The 15,098-nt window shown below is 40.2% G+C and overlaps 1 protein-coding gene across 1 annotated transcript in view; it reads left to right on the forward strand.

Moving 5' to 3' along the window:
* Positions 1–15,098, forward strand: part of COLGALT2 (collagen beta(1-O)galactosyltransferase 2) — a 106,358-nt gene that overhangs the window by 23,656 nt on the left and 67,604 nt on the right. The gene's annotated exons all lie outside the window — the stretch shown is intronic.

Here is a 15,098-nt window from a genome sequence, read left to right on the forward strand (position 1 = left end):
CTCAGCTGCCTAGGGATCCTTTGTTTCCCCAGGTTTTCTGGTTCTCTTCCCCACTTTTCTAAGGCTCTTTACTTCATCATCTCCACTGCCATTTTCAGCAGATCACCTTGCTTCTGAATTCATCAAGAATAGGGAAGCCACTCAATGACAATTATTTCCATTTCCTTGCCTCCTCTAATCTTGTTTTTTTTTTTATTATTATGTTCAGTTAGCCAACATATAATACATCATTGGTTTTTGATGTAGGGTTCAACGATTCATTAATTGCATATAACACCCAGTGCTCATCACAACACGTGGCCTCCTTAATACCCATCCCCCGGTTTCCCCATCCCTCCACCCCCTCCCTTCTGTAACCCTCAGTTTGTTTCCCGGAGTCCAGAGTCTCTCATGGTTTGTCTCCCTTTCTGATTTCTTCCCATTCAGTTCTCCCTCCCTTCCCCTGTGGTCCCCCACACTATTCCTTATGTTCCACATATGAGTGAAACCATATGATAATTGTCTCTCTCTGCTTGACTTATTTCACTTAGCATAATCTTAATTTGATGGAAGAGAGATTCCCTCTTGTCTAAAGTCAACTTCTCAATTTCTACCCTGGATCCCATCCTCTTGCTTGAGTCTCTCCTCCCAGTAGCTTTTGCCTCATCTTCTTCCCTTTAACTTAGCATTAATTTGACAGCTGTTTATCACTTGTCATGTGTTAGACCTGAGGATACTAGAGTATCAGCCCTCAAGGACTTAGAGTTAAACTTTCTGAGAGGATGGTCTGCATTGGCCACTTTTGCATTCTCTCTTGACATTCATTCCTCTTCTGGTTTCCACAGTCGGCACTCCATGGAAAATTTCCTTGCCAAGATCACCAGCAATCCCTGTCATTCAATCCAGTGGCACTTTTACAACCTACCTACAGTGATCTTTCTGTTGCATTTAATCATGTGGACCACACTTTACTTTTCTACAACAGTGTCTTCAGTCGGATCCATAATTCCTCTCTCTTAATTTTCTTTTTGTTGCCTTCTTTTTGACTTACTTCTTTCTCTTTGCATGTTTCTTAAAAAGTGGTGTTCCCCAGGGATCTAGATGTGACACTCTCAATGAACAACCTCACTGGTCTTGTCCATTCCTGTAGTTTCAGTTACCATGTATGTGCCCACGACTCCTGATTCTTTATTCTATCCCTGATCGTTTCTCCTGCACTCTAGACCTAGTACCCTCCTTGACATCTTCATGTGGATGGTCCATAGATTCCTCTAGTTTGTAAGTCTCACGCTGAACTCACTGCCTTTTCCTATCTTTTCTCAGTCAGCTCCAGATCCCGTGTTCCCATCACCGAGCACCCATTTGCCCAAAATGGAAACATAGAGCTTTCATCACCATTCACATAAAGTTATTACTTAAATTCTCTCAGTCTTTCTTCCTAATCCTCTAGTTTTTTGCTTTTCTCTGTCCTGTCTGTCACTTCCTTAGTTCAAGTCACATCATCTCCCATGTCCTAATGGATTGCTCTGCCCTCACTTGCAACCCCCTAGACATCCATTACCCACACTGAACGTGACATGATCTTTCTCTAGATAAAATTTGGCCATGCTACTCCCAAACCTTCAGTGGCTTTGGAGGGTAAAATCTGTATATCCTGAAATGGCATTCAAGGCCCCTCAAGATAGGGGGATTCTGATAGCTTCTCCAGCCCCATTCTTCTCCACTCCTCCCTAATGCCCCAGGGTGTAATCACATGGAACAGCCTTCCAGGAGACCACAACTCCTCCTGGCTTCTAGGTCTTTGTAAATGCCCTTTACTAGATCCAGTCTGCCTCTCTCCACTCTTACTCGCCTATTTGTCAAGGGTTGTAACAGACCTTACTCTAATAGGTCCTCCCACGGACTGAAATCTGGGCAAGACCTCATTTGTGTGGTCTCATGCATCTCCCAGAGCATTCTTGTAACAGTTTTTGATTACCTGTATGCTTTTTGTATCTGCCCCCTAGGTTCAGTGTCTTGAGAATAGGGCTTGTCCTGACACTTTTTATTGTATCCCAGGATTCTGGCATTGAGGTACCTAGTAGGAAGGGACCTAATTAATATTTGAGAAAGGGTAAATAAGGTATTTTAATAGATTCTTACATCAATACCCTTTTCATTTATATTTAAAGATAAAACTAAGGTCCCCAAAGACAACCAACAGTTTCCTCCCCGTTTCTCAGGGGCCTATCTGGTTACAAAGTCAGGACCCAAACTGAGAACTTAATGCTTTTTTTTCCCAGAAGCAGGGGAATTGAAATTCTCTTCTGTGGGATCCTTTCCCTTATTTTGTTTATTTGATAATGAGAATAGATGCATTTTGAAGAGCACTGAGAGGATACATTTCACATTTATTAGAATCCCACACCCACACTGAAAACCTATAGTTTCTTTATCATGATACCAAGTTCAACAAACACAAACTGGTTCATTGTTTCAAAGAATGAGCCACATTCATTATGAAAATTAAATTATGAAAATTAAATTCAATCTTTTTTTCTCCCTCTTAAGAAAAAGGATCTTGAAATGTGACCCACTGTTGTGTTTTCATTTGGTTTTAGTGGAAAACAGTTTTCTCCTCCAATAATCCTAGATGCTGTGGGATACCACACACACAGTTTGATTCAGATTTAGTGACTGCAGAAACGTTCATTAAGGAGCTTCTTCTTTTTTTTTTTTTTTTTTCTGGTTAGAAGTTTCTGTACTCTGTATTTGCAGGTAACCTTTTACAGTGTTTTTAAATATGTATAAGTACATTTGCATAACAATGCTTGTAAGGATAGTGGATTAAAAAATCATTTGCACTCACCATCCTAAAGAAGGAGGAAGCAGAAATGCTGTAGGGCTGTGGACACCCGGTGGGCTGGCGGAAGCAGAGATCTTGGGAAATCTCTACTCTCTTTCTTCCCTTTGCTGTTCTATTTTAATTTCTTCTTTTTGGGATAGAAGAGTCTGAGAAATGCATTCTCAGCAGGCATGAGGAAGGACAAAGAAATACCATTCTTTTCCGTCTTTTTCCGTATAGTCTTCTTGGAAATAACAATATCCTGAATTATAATAAATTATTTTATAATAAAAGCCAGTGCAAGTGCAGAGAATTTGTATGATCTGCATTTCCTGCCAAACCATATTGGTCACATTTATTATGGTTTATATAACAGTTTGGGAACATATTAGTCAATAGATCAGACTTTGCCCACTTGTGCCTCACATAGAGATTTTTTTTTAAAAGATTTTATTTATTTATTTGAGAGAGAGAGAATGAGAGACAGAGAGCACGAGAGGGAAGAGGGTCAGAGGGAGAAGCAGACTCCCCGCCGAGCAGGGAGCCCGACGCGGGACTCGATCCCAGGACTCTAGGATCATGACCTGAGCTGAAGGCAGTCGCTTAACCAACTGAGCCACCCAGGTGCCCTCACATAGAGATTTTATACATAGGGTTGACACACTCTAAATGTGAGACAAGACAGATGGTGAAGGCAACCGCATAATGCTCGTAACTACATAATTACATTGAGAGCAAAAGGGAAGTTGAAGATTGTGACACCTCGGCCCCTGACCATATATCAAATATCATGACAGCTAATTGGAACAAACTGGTTTTGCACATACTGGCTGGCCCTTTAATAAGAATTAGTAGTAGAGATGAAGGCTGCTTGGGTTTCTGGGTAGCAGATAGTAGCAAAGAGGAGAAAGGACTTCAGCACACAGGTTTGAAAATAACTGGAGGTTGGCATGACTCTAGAATGAGCTGGAAAGAGACAGGAGATTGTGAATAGCAAAATGATTGTCAGTCCACTATCTCTTTCTGGATAATTTCTCTTTCCCAGTTAAATCATCAGAGAACTATGTTGGAGAAGGGATGCAGAAATGAAAGCTTGACTGGTCCAGATTCCTGCTTTCATTAAATCAGCTCCCAAAACAAACCATGTGGCCAGCACTTGCATAACTAACATTCACTTAGAAGTGTTCACACTGTCTGGTGTGTTCAACTCGAGGTTGAGACATGCACTAAAGAGGGAGATGAAATATGAATGTTATTGTCCTGGCCAGGTTTTGAATTGTTCCTTGAAAAGGCTCAACAACCCTTGGATCACCAGTAGCTTCCGCAATAGGTTGCTGCCATGGGTAATTATATGTCAAGTGATGGCTTTCTCCCAACTCACAGCCCTTTGCTGAGCTGCTGCATGGTGCCACCAAAAATTAAAAACAGAGTTGCCTTCCCACTAGCCTGTTGTATTTGCTTATGCTGGCTGTAGGGCACCATCAGCTCCCTGCTCAGTGGCTGTGATCCCTCTCCCGGGAGCTGATGATCATTTGTTTCGGTTGCCCAAAATCTGCCCAGGAGTGCCACTGTGACAGGTGGCCAGTACTTTTGGAGCAAAGGCTGACTCAAGTCCAGAGTCTTTCCTCCATGAGTTGGTCAAAAGCAGGGTATTTGGCAACTTTAGGCTCAGGTTTTTAGTTGCTCTGCAATTTCCTTTCTGTCCTTATAATAATCACTGTTCTGATGGACTACAGAACATGAGTAAGAGTGGAATGAATATAAATTATGTCCAAAAATTAGGGAGACGAGTCATATTTTAAAATACCATGGTATGAGGTGCCTGGGTACATTAGTTGGTTAAGCGTCTGACTCTTGATTTCAGCTCATGTCATGATTTCAGAGTTGTGAGATCAAGCCCTAAGTTGGGCTCTGCACTAGGCATGGAGCCTTGTTTAAGATTCTCTCTCTCCCTCTCCCTTTGGCCCTCCCTGCTCCATCTCTAAAAATAATAATGATAATAAATAAAATACCATAGTAATCACAAATTTTAAATGTAAGCCAAAATCTTTTTTTGTTTTTAACTCTCTCTGTCTCTGTTGACTTCTTGAATTATCACTATCAGTGCTCTGGATGTTCAATGATTTGAAAAAATAGTGTCGTCTCCAGTCAACTGTATGAATATAATTCCCGAGATGATCTACTTGTAACTCTCCTTTGGAAATCCAAAAGAAGCAAAGGGGCACCTGGGTGGCCCAGTTGGTTAAATGTCCAACTCTTGATTTTGGCTCAGGTCATGATCTCATGGGTTGTGCGATTGAGCCCTGCATCAGGCTGCATGCTTAGCAGGGAGTCTGCTTGATAAATAAATCTTTAAAAAATAAAATGAAGTAAAATCCAAAAGAAGCACAAAGACTTATGTCTAGAGGAAGGAATAGAGATTAATATGAAGGGCAGAGTACAAAACAAGTATATAAAATTTGAAGAGTTGCCATTTACAACCCAGCATTGTGAAGCTTCTGGAATAATTGGCTAAATGTAATGCATATGTCTGAGAAAGACCAAAATAAGAATCATACATCGGTTAATTTACTGATACCTCACCTATTTCCAAAAAGGATTTGCAGGGAATTATGTTAATTATGAAAATGTCAATCTCTTAATAAAATGTAATTTGAAAAAATGCTGCAACAGAGGGAAATTTTATTGATCTTAATTCTCATTTAATGAATCATGTTTAATGTTGACAAATTCCTCTCTGATCTTGACTTCTTCATTCAGGTTCATTTCTCAAGATCTGGAGATTAATGTGTTGGAACTCCTAAAGTTGCAGAGTTTGCAACTTTACTTGCCTATAGCTCTTATTAGATTTTTTTCTCTCAGCTTAAGACTAGAGTTCTCTTTAATTGTACTATAACCTTATAAATATAGACAAAAAATTTCTTGTGAATTATCTATTTTTTACTTTTTATTTTGAAATAATGAAACATTACAGGAAAGTTATAAGAATATACAAAGAACTCTCATATACCAACATTTTATTATATCTGTATTATCATTCTCTCTCTGTGTGTATATGTATTTTTATTTTTTATACTATTTGAGATTGCCTACCTCCTTTACCTCAAAATACTTGTGTATTTTTCCTAGGAACAAGAATATTTTCTTGTATATCTGCAGGTTAGTTATCAAATGTGGGAAATTTAACATCATACAATTCTTTAATCTGCAATCTACATTTCAATTTCATGGATTGTTCCACTCGTGTCTTTCATAGAATTTTCTGTCTTTTTTTAAAAATTTTAGAACATGATTATTTATTACATTTAGCCATTCTCTTAGCCCCCTTTTAATCTGAATAAATATTTAATTTCAGCCTCTCTTTTTCTTTCATATCTTTGACATTTAAAAATATATATAGGCCAGTAATTTACAAAATGTCTCCCCCTTTAGTTTCTCTGATGTTTCCTCATGGTTAGCTTCTTCTGGCCATGCATTTTGGGTTGCAGTAGTGCATAAGTCATGTGTCTTCACTATCTATCTGGAGGCTGATGACTGCTCCTTTCTGCTGATGTTACTTTTGATCTTTTGGTTGACAGGTTTCCAATTTCTTCATTTATAGTAGTATTTTCCTTTTGAAATTAATAAGTAAGTTGTCTTCTTGGATTTTAAGTCCCTGGTCAACATGAAGCATTCTGTGTTCCCCCAGTGTACCTCCAGTGCTGAGCATGAGACCTGGCGATAGTGGGTCTAGAATGTTTGTTGGGTAAAATGGATATGAGCATGTATTTCTACTTTAGTCATTCTGAGAGTTTTTTTTTTTTTTTTAAGATAAAGGGGTTAACTTTTGGTAAAGGAAAGATTAAAGAAGACTCTCAGGGTAGGGCTCTTTTCAAAATATTTGTTGGAGGGCCCTAGGTCTCACCTGAGGAACCCGGGAGTCTATGGCCACTGTAATCCAGTTTCACAGAACTCTACACCAAATGGAGCTGTGGTCTTGAATCTCAGAGAAGCTGCAATCCCCAGGAAACATGCCCCTGGTTCTAACTCTTCTTCAAAGAACGACAACATATAAGGAAGGAATGACACATTAATAAGAAAAGACATGATTCGTTGCAAGTATAAAATATTAAAAAATTGTTGAGTATGCTGATAATGTTAAAATATGGTGTTTCATCAAATCTAAGATATGCCATCACTTCATGTATTACAGAGAAAGAAAAAGCTGCAAGCCAAACTATTACATAATTTTTCTTATCACCTAAAATTTTTATGTTAGGATTACTCAAAGAGCTCTTTTAGAGTTACTTATACATAAATGTTTGTCTCTGTGAACACATAAAAAGGAAAATATAAGAGGAAAAATATAAGAGGAAAAACATAAGAGAAACAAATACAAATATGAGAGAATCACTTTTGTCTCGGAGTTATGGCGGTCTGTGTGTTCACATATGCTATTATTCTCTGTGCCATCAGGAGTTTGGGGCTGCAACTTTGCAGAAAGTGTGCTCTGCTTTTGGTTACAGGATTTTCTTCCAAGCCACATACACCTGGCCTGCTCATTTTAATGCTGCCTCTGTCGATCTTACCAGAATATGTTAGGATCCGGGACTCACGGGGCGCTTGGGTGGCTCAGTCATTAAGTGTCTGCCTTCGGATCAGGTCATGATCCCAGGGTCCTGGGACTGAGCCCCGCATCGGGCTCCCTGCTCAGCAGGAAGCCTGCTTCTCCCTCTCCCACTCCCCCTGCTTGTGTTCCCTCCCTCGCTGTGTCTCTCTCTGTCAAATAAATAAATAAAATCTTTAAAAAAAAGATCCAGGACTCACATTTCTTCCCCAAATGGTCCCCAGAAGTGCTTTGAGGAATGGTAGTCAGCCAATCCTAAAGTCAGAACGAACAGCCACATTCACTCATCATGGGTAGGTACGAAGTTGTGATTGTTGTTCGGTATAGACGGACTAGCCGGCAGATTCCAGCTGTTGTAGGATGCGGCGGAGAAACAGAGTTTTAGAATCGTTGAGGTACAACTTGTGGATCATGAGTTTAAAAGTAACTTGCAGAACTAAAACAATAATAATCATGCAAAGCATGCGGATGTGAAATCAGGCTTAGGCCCTCTTACGCTTTTTTCTCAGTAGTGTAAATTTTTCCCCTCTGGAGGATGGTTTAACGATGTGTATAAATAGCCTTGATTGTGTTGGTGTCCTTTGCCCTCATAATCTTATTTTTTGAGCTCTATTCTAAGACAATAACAAGAGATGCAGTTAAAGATTTATGAGCCAAATATTCATTCCATCATTATTTTTAAAAAACGTAAAATTGGAAACGTTCAACATATGGGAACAGAATAAAGTGATGTTTTTAGAGAATTTTTAACAAAATGAACAAGAGTCCCCTAAAAGATACAGAACTGTACATATAGTATGTTCCCAATTTTGTTTAACCATATGTTAGAAGGGTAGAGACAGATAGCAGGATAGGGAAAGAAACTGGTGCCAACATGGTTTCTTTTCAATAACTCAGACAGCATGGGAAGGCCTTCCACCCTCTTATATGCCCCCAAACCCTCCCCAAGTTCCCCTGATGGCAGCAACAGATTACAATCCCCACTGGCTTCTTTGGCTTTCTCTTATGCGGTGACTTTCTCACTCATCCATAACTTGTGGTTTCTTCCTCAAACATGCTGTAATGGACGCTGCACTTGGCCCATGGTTGTCTACTGTCACTTGCTGGGAATTTAGGTATGGCTGGACTCATCTGGAGAACTTGTGAGATAAGCGTCTTAGTCAGCTTGCGTTGTCATAACAAATTACCACAGACTGGGTGGCTTCCACAACAAACATTTATTTCTGTGTTTGGAAGTCTTAGAGTCTGTGAAGTCCAAGATCAAGGCTCCAGGAGACTGTTGTCTGATGAGGACCTGCTTCCTGGCTTGTAGATGGCTCATTGTATCTTCAGATGGTAGAGAGCAGATAGCAGGGACAAGCTCTTAGGTCTTTTCTTATAAGAGAAAAGAAGGCTCCACCCTCATGAGCTGATTACCTCCTGGGGATCCCAGCTCCTAATACTATCACACTGGGGGTTAGAATGTCAACATATGAATTTGGGGATGGAAGGGACACAGACATTCAGTCCATGATAACAGGCCTCACGGAGGAGAGGTCCGATGATTTACACCAGGGCTGAGGAGTCTCCTGGGAAGTAACTCAAGTTATATCGGCATCCAGGGACCAGATCTGCATGGCATGCAGCGGCTGGGTAGGGTGGAGGTAGTGAGGCACAGTGTGGGTGGGATGTGCAGGAGGCTGAGAAAACTTCCAGAAGAAAAGTTATTATATCAAACTTGTTCCAGGCAGGAGGGGTAGCTGGGGGGCAATTCTGAGTATAACTGGGTGGCTCTTTTTCAAATCTGTAGTCAGCCCAGATCCCAGAGACCTGTCTGGGCCTCAGAGACCACATTCTATAATGCACTGGAGAAGAAGCAGCACCACTTTGGAGCCCACTCACCAGGAATATCCCCACTCCTGGTCATCCTACCACCGACGAAGGAGTGCAATGGTAGGGGTGTGATGAAGCACCTAGGAGAGATTAAGACAAGCAGCTCACATGGGGTGATGGGGTCAGGGGGACCTCAGCAGGAACTGGAGGTCCTGTGTGAGAAGGTGAAGAATAAAGTAGGGCAATTTGGACACTTGACACTTATTGATGGGTTTATGTCGATAGACTGGGAAAGCCTGGAGAAGTTTGAGGATTCCTTGCTATTCATTCATTCATTCATTCATTCATTCATCAGCAAATGTTTCTGGAGCCCTTGCTCTGTGCTACTCTGCATTGGGTTATTGGTCTGTCCTGGTTACAGTTAGCCGAGGGTAAACGGGCACCTGCTGAGCATTTTTGTAGCAACTTTGCTCCAACATTCCATCAGTTAAGAACTTCAATTGCTCTGCTTTATGATTTCTATTCATATTTCCTGGTACCGTTTGGAATAAATTCTCCGAGTTACTGGTTACATCCCACTCACTTTCTCCATTAACTTTACAGTTTAGTAAAGTGGATAGGTAAGGGTTTTCTTTTTCTGTCATTACCAGGTTTCAGGACACTTGTATGAATTCCGAGATGCGTGCTTTCCTGTAATAAGTGGGGGAGAGTGACTGACAGCCTTCCCCAGAGATGAGATTCTCTTCTGAATGCCAATGCCTGCCTTGGCATGACTGGATAGGGGTTCAAGACTCTGGCTAGCTTGCTGTTTTGAAGACGTAAAGATAAAGTTGTATTCAACATGCACCTTAATCTATATTAAAATAATGTCATTTTAGATCCTGGGCACCGAGTTAAATGATGTTAATTTTTTAAATTAATAATTTATTGTGGAAAAGAAAATACTGATGAATGTGTTATGTTGAAATACTGTAGTTGCTAAAGTTGGTAACATGTTATCTAATTTTAAAAGCTTAGAATATTATCTTCATCTTCCATTTTTTTAAATTCAATTATTTAACATATAATGTATTATTAGTTTCAGAAGTAGAGGTCAGTGATTCATCAGTCTTGTATAACACCCAGTGCTCATTACATCGCGTGCCCTCCTTAATGTCCATCACCCAGTTATCCCATCCCCCCACCCACCTCCCCTCCAGCAACCCTCAGTTTGTTTCCCATGATTAAGAGTCTCTTGGGGCACCTGGGTGGCTCAGTCGTTAAGCGTCTGCCCTCGGCTCAGGTCACGGTCCCAGGGTCCTGGGATCGGGCCCCGCATCAGGCTCCCTGCTCAGCGGGAAGCCTGCTTCTCCCTCTCCCCTCCCACTCCCCCTGCTTGTGTTCCCTCTCTTGCTGTGTCTCTCTGTCAAATAAATAAATAAATAAAATCTTTAAAAAAAAAAGAGTCTCTTATGGTTTGTCTCCCTCTCTGATTTTGTCTTGTTTCATTTTTTTCCTCTCTTCCCCTATGATCCTCTGTTTTGTTTCTTAATTTCCACATATGAGTGAGATCATATGATCATTGTGTTTCTCTGACTTATTTCGCTTAGCATAATACCCTCTAGTTCCATCCATGTAGTTGCAGATGGCAAGATCTCTTTTTTTTTTTTTTTTTGATGGCTGAGTATTATCTTTGTCATCTTTGGACTTTTTAGCACATGTGCTCAATGGAATTTAGGCTTTTAGAATCATGTTGCTAGTTGGAACTGGCAGACCTGCTTGTTTATGTCTCATACATCTTCCTAACAAATGTCATTTTTTCATACATACTAGAAAAATTCAACAATACTGCTCATGTAAAAGAAAAATTACAGTGGTATGAAAAAGCATACAGTGAAAACTAAGTCTTTTCCCTTCTCTAGATCTCCTGTCTCATCTCCAAGAACAACTGAGGTTAATGGCTTTATTGTGTGGTCTTCCTAAATTTTTTATACACATAAAAACTATGTTATTTCTGTGCAATAGACCACCCCAAACTTAGTGACATAAAAAGACAACAATTTCACTGGGCTCATCAATTGCATGGTCCACATGCTCATAAAGGGCATAGCAGGGATGACTTCTCTGCTCCACGATATCTGGATCCTTAGCTCAAAAGACCTGAATGCTAGGGGCCTGGAATCATCTGAAGGCTCGTTTACTCCCATGTCTGGTCCCTGGAAAGGGCAGACTTGGAAGACGGACTGCTAAGCAGAGCACCTACCTCTCCACGTGGCCTGGGTTCCTCACAGCAGGGCAGTCTTTACATGGCAACTTTGGAGTCTGGGCTTGAGTCTTTTGGTCTACAAGGAACAAGCTGCCTCACCTTTCCTACTAAGCCTTGGGAGTCACATAGTGTCGCTTCTGCTGTCCAGATTCAAGAGGAGGAAACCAGCCCCCATCTCTTGATGGGAGGAATGTCACATCAGGAGATGGGAAACAATGTTGTGGCTGTCTTTGGGAAACACAGTATATCATCTTTCTCCCCCCAAATGGGAATTCATTCCATTTGGAGATTATTCCATATAGATCTCTCAGGCTAACTGCTGCACAGTAATACACTGCTTGAGTACAAATCACTTACTTATCCAGTCACCTGCTGTTGAACTTTTAGTTTGTTTCCAGTTTTTTGATATCACAAACAATGATGCAATAGATATTTTTGATTGTATCTTTTATGCACATCTCCCAGCACATTTTTTGGGTATATTTTTAGAAGAGGGGTTGCTAGGTCAAAGAAATGTGAAATTTTAATTTTGGTAGATATGAGGCTTAGTTCTTTGCATTGTGATTAGGCTTGGTTGAGTGTGATTAAAAAAAAAAACCTCAAAATAATAACTACCTTAAACACACTAGAAAATTCTTCTTCCCCCATAAAGGAGTTTGGAAATAAAAGAGCCCCAGGCCAGTATGGTGTTTCTGTGGTATCATTAGGAACCCAGTCTTCTTCCAACTCTCTGCTCTGAATCCCCACTTTGATTTGAATCAAAGATAAATATGTCTTTTGTCTTCCTAATTCTAAGTGGCTGCTCTCCACCACATCCGAGTTCTAGGCCGCAGGATGGACTAATGAAGGAAGAAAGGTGACCCACTTCCCTTCCTTTAAGATCACTTCGTGGAAATCATGTGCAACATTTCTTATATATCATTAGCCCAAACTTATACATACACAGGTACATGATTGGGGAGAGTGTCTCCTTTTATCCGAGTGGTGATGTGCCCAGATACAACCGCAGTTCTTATTACTAGGGAAGAAGGGGAGAATGGAGAGTGGGGAGCAGGTACCTAGCAACTTATATCATTTCTTTATATGTGTCCTCTTTGATTCTCACAAAGCCATAGTTATTATTATGCCACTTTTTCAGTGGAGGGAGCTGGAGCTCAGAAATGGCCAGAAACTTGCACAGGGTCTGAAAGATAGGAAAAAGAATTCAGACTTAAGTCCTTTTTCTACTATGCCAAACTGGAATAGGACTTCAGGTTACAAACTCAGCATTTACTCTGCATGTTCTAAAATACTACCGCTCGGGTCACCAGAACGGCTCAGTTGGTTAAGGGTCCGACTCCTGATTTCCGCTCAGGTCATGATCTCAGGGTCATGAGATCAAGCCCCGCAGTGGGCTCCACGCTCAGTGGGGAGTCTTCTTGAGATTCTCTCTCCCTCTGCCTCTGCCCCTCCCCCCTGCTCTCTCTCTCTCTCTCTCTCTCTCTCAAAATAAATAAAATCTTAAAAAAAAAACTATTACTGCTCTTCTCTGAGATCCCAATAAGGTGATTTGGTTTTGTTTTGTTTTTGTGGTGTTTGCATTGTGTGCAAAGATGAACTTTCTCACAATGATTGTTCTTTTAGTGGAAAATTCTCTTTCTGCCGCTACAAAGCAACAACAGCCTAGAATAGCCCCTCTGGCACCTTGGTTTCAGATCTCCCAGCCCGCTGCTCCTCACACAGTGAATCCTTTCATAAAGAAAAGCTGAGTCACGAAAGGGAATGCAGATGGCCACAAGCTTATTTACAGGCCTGGAGTCCAAGCCAGGTTTCTCCTCACAGCCTGCAGTGGCCCTCACCTGACAGCCGTCCACTGCAGGCCAAGCGGACCCTGCTTGCTGTTGGTCTCAGGCTCGCAAACACGGCTGTGAGTAGGAACACCGCCAGTGGGAGCCCAGGACAGCCGTGCACTGAGCACTGGGCGTCCATCCCAGGCTCCTGGTGGATCAGTGTTTGCTTTCTGTAGCAGTGAAATGGGAAAATCACAGTCTTCAAAATAGAGTGTAGAGGAGAAAAGAGGAGCCCATAGGGTAGCACAGCTAGACGGTTTCAATTTTGTCGTTCCAAATCTCTAATTGGAAGAACCTTATAAAGAAATGAGGTTTTGTGCCAGAGAAGTATAAAGCCCAAACCTGCACACCTGTGGGGTATTCTTGACTATAACTAAGGGTTTCGACTTCTGACTTGACCTAAGAAGATTATAATGACTTTGAGATTCAGGGGAAAGAAGATTCTGGAGCAGGGCGTTTCATGGGATTTTACAGATGAGACAGAATATTTCTATGTGATTCTAGCAGACTTTCCTAATAACAAAGAGACTCATATGCCAAGTTCAATAATAATTTTAAAAATACATGAATTGCATTGGCCTATAATGGAAGTGTTTTGGAAAAGTGTGATTCTCTGATTATATAAAATGTAAAATAGGGATGTATTAGTCATTTCTAGAAATAAATGATGCTTTAGGTTAGAAATACAGAGTAAGTACAGTGTAAGGGTGAGTTAATAAACTGGAAAACAGAGTTGAAGAATTACCCTGAATCAGTATACAAAGTCAGAGAGATGGAAAATATGAAAGAGAGGCTTAGATGTATGCAGGAAAGGATGAGATTTAATATATGTTTGTTGGAATTCCAGAAGTAGATTTTAAAAAGAATAGGGGAGAGGCAATATTTGGATAGAAAATGGCTGAGAATTTTCCAGAATCTGTAAAAGACACCAATCTTCAGATTCAGATTCCAGTGAATCCCAACCAAAATAAATAAAAAGAAATGCACAGTTTGATATGTCATAGTTAAACTGCCAAATATAGTTTTAAAAAAGATGAGACCTTAAAAACAGCACAGAGAAAAGATAGAGTACTAAAAAAGAACAGCACACTACAGCTGACTTTTCAAGAGTGAAAATCAAAGCCAGAATAACATCTTTAAGGTGCTAAAATAAAACCGCCATCCTAGATTTCTTTACCTATCAAAGCTTCCTTTCAGCAAGAAGCATCAATGGAAACATTTTCAGACAAACAAAAATTAAGAGAATTTACTATCAGTATCCATTTGCTAAAGAAGCATCTAAATGAATGTAATTCAAGAAGAAAGAAAATAGTACCAGATACAGATAGACACAGAAAGCAATGGTGAGCAAGGATAATGTTAAACATGCAGGTGAATTTTAATAAATTATTTTATAAAATGATAACAATAATGCCTAACTTAGAGGATTAAAAATCAAGCTAGACCTAAAATATAATATTACAGTTACATTTAGTTTGGGATGTAGAGTGATTAGAGTTAAATCATTCTAACCTCCTAATATTGGTTTGCAGAGAGTAAAAATGTTTATTACATTTTAAACTTATTAGGTCAGATACCTATATTCTAATTTCTAACTATGTAACCACTAACTATTGGAAGAGAAATAATGAAATGAGTGGAAAATAGTTCAATCTAAAGTAAGTCAGGGGAGCAAAATTGGGAGGAAAAAAAAGAACAAAAAACAAAACAAAACAAAATTACCATAGCGGCAGAACACATATGCTTTCTCAGATGCATATGGAATATTGACAAAAATTAAACATGTTTATGCTAAATAGCAAG

This window comes from Callorhinus ursinus, unplaced genomic scaffold (assembly GCF_003265705.2).
Source record: "Callorhinus ursinus isolate GAN/ISIS: 27379988/994484 unplaced genomic scaffold, GSC_fseal_2.0 scaffold13, whole genome shotgun sequence".
In the NCBI taxonomy this organism is placed as follows: Eukaryota; Metazoa; Chordata; class Mammalia; order Carnivora; family Otariidae; genus Callorhinus; species Callorhinus ursinus.